This window comes from Suricata suricatta, chromosome 11 (assembly GCF_006229205.1).
Source record: "Suricata suricatta isolate VVHF042 chromosome 11, meerkat_22Aug2017_6uvM2_HiC, whole genome shotgun sequence".
Taxonomy (NCBI): domain Eukaryota; kingdom Metazoa; phylum Chordata; class Mammalia; order Carnivora; family Herpestidae; genus Suricata; species Suricata suricatta.
In genome coordinates this window covers 12,711,506-12,719,921 of record NC_043710.1, presented here as the reverse complement: position 1 = coordinate 12,719,921, position 8,416 = coordinate 12,711,506, and the positions used below count along the sequence as shown (strand labels likewise).

The window sequence follows — 8,416 nt, the reverse complement described above, 5'->3', positions numbered from 1 at the left end:
TAAACAAAAACCAATAACAAGTATTTAAGGTTAAAGGTAGAAACTTCTACTTGTAAGATAAACACATCTTGGGAATGTAATGTAAACACGGTGACTATAGTTAACAATACTGTACAGCACATTTATTTGTTGCTAAGAGGACAGATCTTAAACCTTCTCTTCATAAGAAAAAATGTATAACTACATAAGGTAATTTATGTTAATTAAGCTTATTGTGGTTAACATTTTGCAATATATATGTATATCAAACAATTATGTTGTACCACTGGGACTAATACAATGTGATATGTCAACTATATATCAACAAAATGAGAAAAAGTTAATTATTCAGGAAGTATGTAGCCATAGCACTCTCTAATACTACCTTCATGTTGGAGTAGACAATTGAGGAAGGGCCTATTACATCCCTAATACTCTCTGCTCATATAACAGTTCGCTGAGATTTTGTCACTGTAATTACACTTGTGCGTGTGAAATGCAGAATGCATTGAAATTCTTTAATAAAGTGTTAGCTATGCTATAGGGACCTATTGATTTTTGTGTCATAGGAAGGATGTGAATTCTATCTTTACAAATGTCCAGAGTGGCACATATGAAGAATCAATGCCCATGAACTCATAACTTGGGTCACACTTTTTTTTCCCAAGTACAATATTCATTCAAGCATACTTCTGTGTTTTGTTTTCTGGAGTGTCCCCAAAAAATTATAGGACAAACCATGTTTGTGTGTAACCTAGACTCACTGAAAGCCACACTCTGTCCTCTCTTGAAGGTTTTTTCTGAAAAACATTTAATATGGCTAAAATTAACAACTCAAAACAACAGATGCTGCCAATGATGCAGAGAAAGGGTAACATTTCTGTGCTGTTGGTAGGAATGTAAACTGGTGCATCCACTCTGGTAAAGACTATGGAGGTTCCTCAAAAAATTGTTGGACCCTATGATCCAGCAATTGCACTACTAGGTATTTATCCAAAGGATACAGGTGTGCTGTTTTGAAGGGGCACATGAACCCCAATGTTTATAGCAGCACTATCAACAATAGCCAAAGTATGGAAAGAGCCCAAATGTCCATCAACTGATAAATGTGTAAAGAAGATGTGGTATACACACACACACACACTGGATTATTACTTGGCAATCAAAAGAATGAAATGTGCCATTTGCAACAACATGGATGAAACTAGAGTATATTATACTAAACAAAATAAGTCAGTGAAAGACAAATATCATATGATTTAACTCATATGTGAAATCTAAGAAACAAAGCTGATGAACACAGGGGAGGGGGATGCAAAATAAGATAAAAAGAGAGAGGGAAGCAAACAATAAGAGACTTATAAATACAGAGAACAAAGGAGGGTTGCTGGAGGGGAGGTGGGTAGAGGGTTGAGCTAAATGGGCAATGGGCATTAAGGAAGGCACTGATTGGGATGAGCACTGAGTATTATCCATAAGTGATTATCAGTAGGTTCTACTCCTGAAACCAATACTACACTGTATGTAACTAACTTGAATTTAAATAAACACATCTTTTAAAAAAGCATTTAATTTTAGTCTACTGACTTTGAAGGAGGTCAACTGCCTCTAAAACCCTAGAGTATTTTGGCCTGTCTTGTTTGTTTTCATCATGATTTCTGCCAGTTTTTGTGTCTGTGTTGTGTTATGACATGGATCAAGATACCATTTAATAAAGAGGAGATGGAAGTAAAAAAATGCTACAATCAATAATTTAACAAAATTTTACATACGCATCTCACATGCCTGACACTTTACTGGGTACTATTCACATTGAGAGGAACAGACCTCCTGGAGGTCATACAGTGCAGAGGAAAGACTAACAAAGAGATTAAAAATTATATATTCATGGTTATTTTGGTGTCAAAGATAATCAAGAAATCAAGAGAGAATGTAAGTATATTTTAGCCCGGATAATAAAGAAGAAAAGGCTCTTTAAAGAAAGTAGGGAGGGGAAAGATGAAAAAAATTATTTTTGTAGCATGGCTTTTCAAAGAGTCCAGGGGTCACTATTTGGATCATAAAAAGATAAAGGGCCAAGCAAAATAGTAACAGACCCTACTGGGATGCTTGGGTGACTCAGTTGGTTAAGCATCTGACCTTGGTTCCAGGTCATGATCTCGTGGTTTGTGAGTTCAGGCTCTACATCAGGCTCTCCCTGTAGACAATGAGATTTATGAAAGAAGGATGTTCATGGTCATCACTTAATGCTTGACTCCCCAGCCCCGGCATGTAATAGGTGTTCAATACATGTTTGGTGATTAAACAATAAATATGTAGTCAACACTGTATTCTTTTATTCCATGAATGCTCTAGTTTGACATACAGAGGCTCAATTATCAACTCTAGCCATGTTTCTTTGCATAGATTGTGGCTTGTATGCAAATAACAAAATGCATCAGAATTGAATAATATACACATGCACATAAATACATGTAATTATCTTCTGTTTGTTTTACTTCCTTGCCTTTCACATCTGCTCTCCAGGCCAGCAGGAGTTCATTAGGGTATGCTGTAAGTGTGGTAATATTCTACTTCTTTTCCATGTAGTAGTTGGAAATGCCACCATATTATATCATTCCTTGTTTTTCCCTTATTTATTTTGCTTACAACACTTTGGCAGGACAAGTATCATATTTTAGGATTCAACAGGCATTATTAAAGTCAATTATAGGTGTATACTTCTAGGTTTTGAGTCATCATGTATATGAGGATGCTACTTACATAGGAGGAAACCTGTTGTCAACCAACCAACCTGCTCAAAGTGTATCTGCATTTCCAAGGAAAAATACACTAAAATTTGCAAAATGTATTTATCAGAACCAGTTTGCAAGAACTGCCTTTCCAAAGTGTACTGCATGACTTGGCAAAACTGATCATCTTTGGTCCCTTACACATAATCCATTTATTTTTGTCTTTCAGTAGACATTTATTTTGTTCCCTTATCTTGGATATTTGGAATCACACTGCAATAAACATGAGAGTATGGTATATTTTGGAAATCTGATTACAATTCTTTTGAATAAACACCTGGAAGTGGGGTTTCTGGAAAATAAGGTCGTTCTACTTGTCATTTTTTGAGGGCTCTACATATTTTTTTCCAAGATGGCTTCACAAATTCATATTCCCACCAGTAATGTACTGGAGTTTTCTTTGCTTTACATCCTCACCAATATTTCTTAAATGTTGACTTTTTTAATAATAGACTTCTAGCAAGCCCAAGATGACATTTCACTGTGGCTTTGTTTTTCTTCTCTTTTTTCTTTTTGTATTTCCTGCCATATTTTGTGTTATTCTTAAATTTTTATTTAAATTGTAATTAGTTAGTATGCAGTGTAATATTAGTTTTAAGTGCAAAATATAGCGATTCTACACTTCCATACAAGACCCGATGCTCATCACAGTGCACTCCTTAATCTCCATCACCTATTTCACCCATCCCCCAACCAACTTCTCCTCTGGTAATCAACAGTTTGTTCTCTATAGTTAAAGTCTGCTTCTTGGTTTGTCTCTCTCTTTCTTCCCCCACACTCTGTGCTCCATTGTTCTGTTTCTTAAATTTCACATATGAGTGAAATCATATGGCATTTGTCTTTCTCTGACTGACTTCATTTACTCTATAGCTCCATCCATATTGTTGCAAATGGCAAGATTCCATTCCTTTAATTGCATAGTTTTATGAAGTTATTGGAATATTATTCTATAACAACTTTCTAAATCATTTTGTCTTCATTTTTGTCTGGAACAATAAATGCATGAAAGATTTTAAAGGGAAAAATATAAACATCTTATCCTGCTGAATGACCTTACTCTGGCTATGTGAAAAGACTTGGCTTTGGAGGACACAAGTACAGTTAAAGACCACCTGTTCTGTTCAGAAGATTCCTTACCTAAAGCATGTGGATCAAGTTTCTGAAACCTCAGTTTCTCCAGCTCTACTGTAGACCTAAGAAAGTGGACACAAATGAGTGCTAATATATTCATTGAGATGTGAATAAAACCCTAGCAGAATGTGTATGATATAGCAAATCCTCATCAAATGTATGAAATATTTATTATTATTATTATTGAATAAATATTCTGTATTTTAGAGAATTTTTAATAATTTATTGCCAAGTTGGTTTCTATATAACACCCAGTGCTCCTCCCCACAAGGGCCCTCCCCTCCATGACCATCACCCTCCTTCCCCTTTCCCTCTCCCTCTTCATCCCTTAGTTTGTTTTCAGTTTTCAAAAGTGTCTCATGATTTGCCTCCCTCTCCCTAACTTTTCCCCTTCCCATGGTTCCCCTGTTAGGTTTCTCCTGTTAGACCTATAAGTGAAAACATATGGTATCTGTCCTTCTCTGCCTAACTTAGCATGACACCCTCGAGGTTCCTCCACTTTGCAACAAATGGCCAGATTTCATTCTTTCTCATTGCCATGTAGTATTCCATTGTATATACATACCACATCTTCTTGATCCATTCATCAGGTGATGGATATTTAGGCTCTTTCCATGATTTGGCTATTGTTGACAGTGCCACTATGACCATTGGGGTACATGGGCCCCTATGCATCAGCTCTTCTGTATCCCTTGGGTAAATCCCTAGCAGTGTTATTGCTGGGCCATAGGGGAGTTCTACTGATAGTTTTTTGAGGAACCTCCACATTGTTTTCCAGAGTGAATGTACCAGTTTACATTCCCACCAACAGTGTAGGAGGGTGCCCGTTTCACCACATCCCTGCCAGCATCTATAGTCTCTTGATTTGTTCATTTTATCCACTATGACTGGTGTGAGATGTAAAAGACTTGTACGATGAAAACTATAGAAAACTTAAGAAAGAAATTGAAGACACAAAGAAATGAAATAACATTCCATGCTCATGGATTGGAAGAATAAACACTGTTCAAAATGTCATTATTACCCAAAGCAATCTACACTTTCAATGCAATCCCCATCAAAATTGCCCAGCATTCTTCTCAAAGCTAGAACAAACTATCCTCAAATTCATATGGAACCACAAAAGACCCTGAATAGCCAAAGTAATATTGAGAAAGAAAACCAAAATGGGAGGCATCACAATCCCAGACTTTAGCCTCTACTACAAAGCTGACATCATCAAGACAGTATGGCATAGGCACAAAAACAGATACATAGACCAATGGAATAGAATAGAGAACCCAGAACTGGACCCACAAATGTATGGCCAATTAAATTTGACAAAACAGAAGAGTATCCAATGGAAAAAAGTCAGCCTCTTCAACAGGTGGTTCTGGGAGAGCTGGACAGCAACCTGCAGAAGAATGAAACTAGACCACTCTCTTACACCATACACAAAAATAAACTCAAAATGGATGAAGGACCTAAATGTGAGACAGGAAACCATCAAAACCCTAGAGGAGAAAGCAAGAAACAGTCTCCATGACCTCAATCGCAGCAATTTCCCACTTGACACATCTCCAAAGGCAAGGAAATCAAGAACAAAAATGAACTATTGGGACCTCATCAAGATAAGAGGCTTCTGCACTGCAAAGGAAACAATAAAAAACCTAATAGGCAACCTACAGAATGGGAAAAGATAGTGGCAAATGGCATATCGGATAAAGGAGTAGTATCCAAAATCTACAAGGAACTCCCCAAACTCCACACCTGAAAATGAATAATCCAGTGGAGAAATGGGCAGAAAACATGAATAGACACTTCTCCAAAGAGGACATCCAGGTGGCCAATAGGCACATGAAATGATGCTCAGTGTCACTTATCATCAGGGAAATACAAATCAAAACCACACTGAGGTAAACATTCTGTATTAATGAGCACTTTAAAAATTGTATTAGCATAATTTTTTAAATTTACATTAATATAAAAAGACAAAAATTACAAAATTGCTGGCTCAAGAAAGAAAACACACACATGCACACACACACCACAAATTAGCAAAGAAAGCTCTAATGTGAATTCTTCCCTTTACAGACTACTGTTATTTAACATAGATGTTTATTCTGTGTGTATGAGTGTGGGTGGCAGAATTCCTAAAATGGTCTTGTAAAGATCCCTAATCTTTGCCCTGTTCCCAGGAATCTCTACATATGATGAAATACCACTCATAGGATTATGTTACACTATGAGGCATCATTAACCTTCAAAGAGACATGACCCTAGATGAGCTGGTGGGTCCTAAGCCTTCTCCAGCTGAGAGTGGAAGAGTCAGAGAGGCTGGAAATGTGGGAAATGCTACATGAGTCACTTCTGGTCTGAAGCTAAAGGGTCCACATAAAGGAAGATAGGCAGCCCTAAGGAGCTGAGAGAAGCTCCTGGCTGAGCGCCCTGGGGGACCTGAGACCACAGCCCTACAATCACAAGGACTAAATTTTCTCAAACACAACAGTGAGTTTGGAAATGAATCTTCCCCACAGCCTCCAGAAAGGATCCAGGCCCTGCCAACATGTTGATTTCAAACTTGTGAGACCCTGAGCAGAGAATCAGACCACAATGGATCTGGACTCAAAGCCAAGGGAAAATGAGAGGGAGCACATTTGTGTGGTTGGGACTTAACAGCTTTGTGGCGATTTGCGATGCAGCAGGAAAAAATGACTACAGGATAATCTTCATCTTAAAATAATGAAAACAGGGGCGTCAGGGTGGCTCAGTCGATTAAGCATCCAGCTTTGGCTCAGGTCATGATCTCGTGGTTTTTGTGTTCAAGCCCCATGTCGGGCTCTGTGCTGACAGCTAGGTCAGAGCCTGGAGCCTGCTTTGGATTCGGTGTTTCCCTCTCTCTCTGTGACCCTCCCCTGCTCGTGCTGACTCTCTCTGTCTCTCAAAAATAAACAAAACAAAAAAATTTTAAAAATTTTTTAAAAATAATAAAATAATGGAAACAGCCATATTTTCCTTGAGTGCATATCTATAATAACAGACATCAGAGATGACAATTCTGGAAAGCACATAGTATTTTTCCTCCTACACTGTGGAAGTTCAATCAATGATAATTCTTATCAAGATTATTCCACAGGTGGAATTATGATGGTTATCAAAACTGAATCACTTAAGCATGACTGAAAGCCTAAACTAACATTTTAATCAAAGTAAAATCCCAATGTAAATTTATTCCCCTCTCCTGAAATATGCTAAATAATCAATGTTATGCTTAGATTGTATAGAATACATAATCACAGAGAAGGACCATAAATACCAAATACTTTGGTAGTCAAGGAAAAATTAAGCAATATATCAGAGTTCCTCAGTTGTAAGCAACAGACCTAGGAAATTCACCAGAAGTATATTGGGGAGCTCAGAGCATCCACTAGACAAGAACCAGGACAGCTCCGGGCATGGCAGAGACCATCTGTCTACTCAGGGCACCTTGGCTGGTATTAATAAACTCCAATCATTTCTCTGCCATTGTGTCATTCTCCTTACCTCCCCAAATCCAAGTATGAATAGCTCAAGTTTAGGTCACATGCTGTTAACTTCCTATAGGAAGGCAGGGACCTCAGTTACAATCCTTTCATGACTGTTATTTATAGGTAAGAGATAAATCTCCAAAAGGAAATCAGGTATTTACTATTGTAGACATAAATAGAGTGAATGGATATCTTTAAGGGAGAAATAACTATGAATTATAAGAAAGTATCACAACATAGGACACTTCACCAAATATCATACTGAAATCATATCAGTACCATTGCCATACAGTGACAAATGGAACAAAATCCTAAGTTTTAAAAATACACTCTAGAAAGTTAGCACTCATTACTATTGCTTGCCAAACTCTGTGTTAAGTCACACATGTGTGTATGTGCACATATTTCCAATTATGACACATTATTCATCCTTCAGGCAAGCCCTGCATCCATGGAAACACAGCCAGAGCAGATACTGAACCTATGCCGATTGAACTTTGATATGCATGGCATAAAGAATAGTGTATTCACTTAGTGTTCACTCCACTAGTACTTTGGGCACCTAATATGTGCCGGGCTACAGAGGCATGGCCAGGGCAGACAGAAACATCCTTCTCTCATAAATCTCATGCCCTTCAGGGAGAGACACAAAATGATGAAGCAAGTAAATAGACAATATTGAATATATAACAGTCCTTCAAAAAACAAGAAAGAAAAAAGAGGAAGTTTTTGGAATGTGATAGGAGCAGAGAATTATTTTAGGGGAAGAGGTCCGAATGGCCTCATGATGGCATCACATTTGAGCAGAGATGCAGAGGAGGTAAAGATTGACCTGCAACACTGCCCCAGGATGAGGGAACAGAAAATGGCAAGGACACAGAAGACCCCAAGAATGACGAACAGAGGAAGCCTCTGGATGGTGCACACATCACTGCGTGGGGGTGTGGCCTAAGCCGTGTGACCTCTCGAAAAAGGCCATCAGACTGCACTGTTGAAGGCTGCAAGGCA

At 38.0% G+C, this 8,416-nt stretch overlaps 1 long non-coding RNA gene across 1 annotated transcript in view; it reads right to left on the bottom strand.

Moving 5' to 3' along the window:
• Positions 1-8,416, bottom strand: part of LOC115272305 — a 38,463-nt gene that overhangs the window by 16,977 nt on the left and 13,070 nt on the right. Inside the window, exon 2 of the long non-coding RNA XR_003900353.1 lies at positions 3,909-3,964. This is a non-coding gene — a long non-coding RNA (uncharacterized LOC115272305). The remainder of the gene's footprint in view (positions 1-3,908; positions 3,965-8,416) is intronic.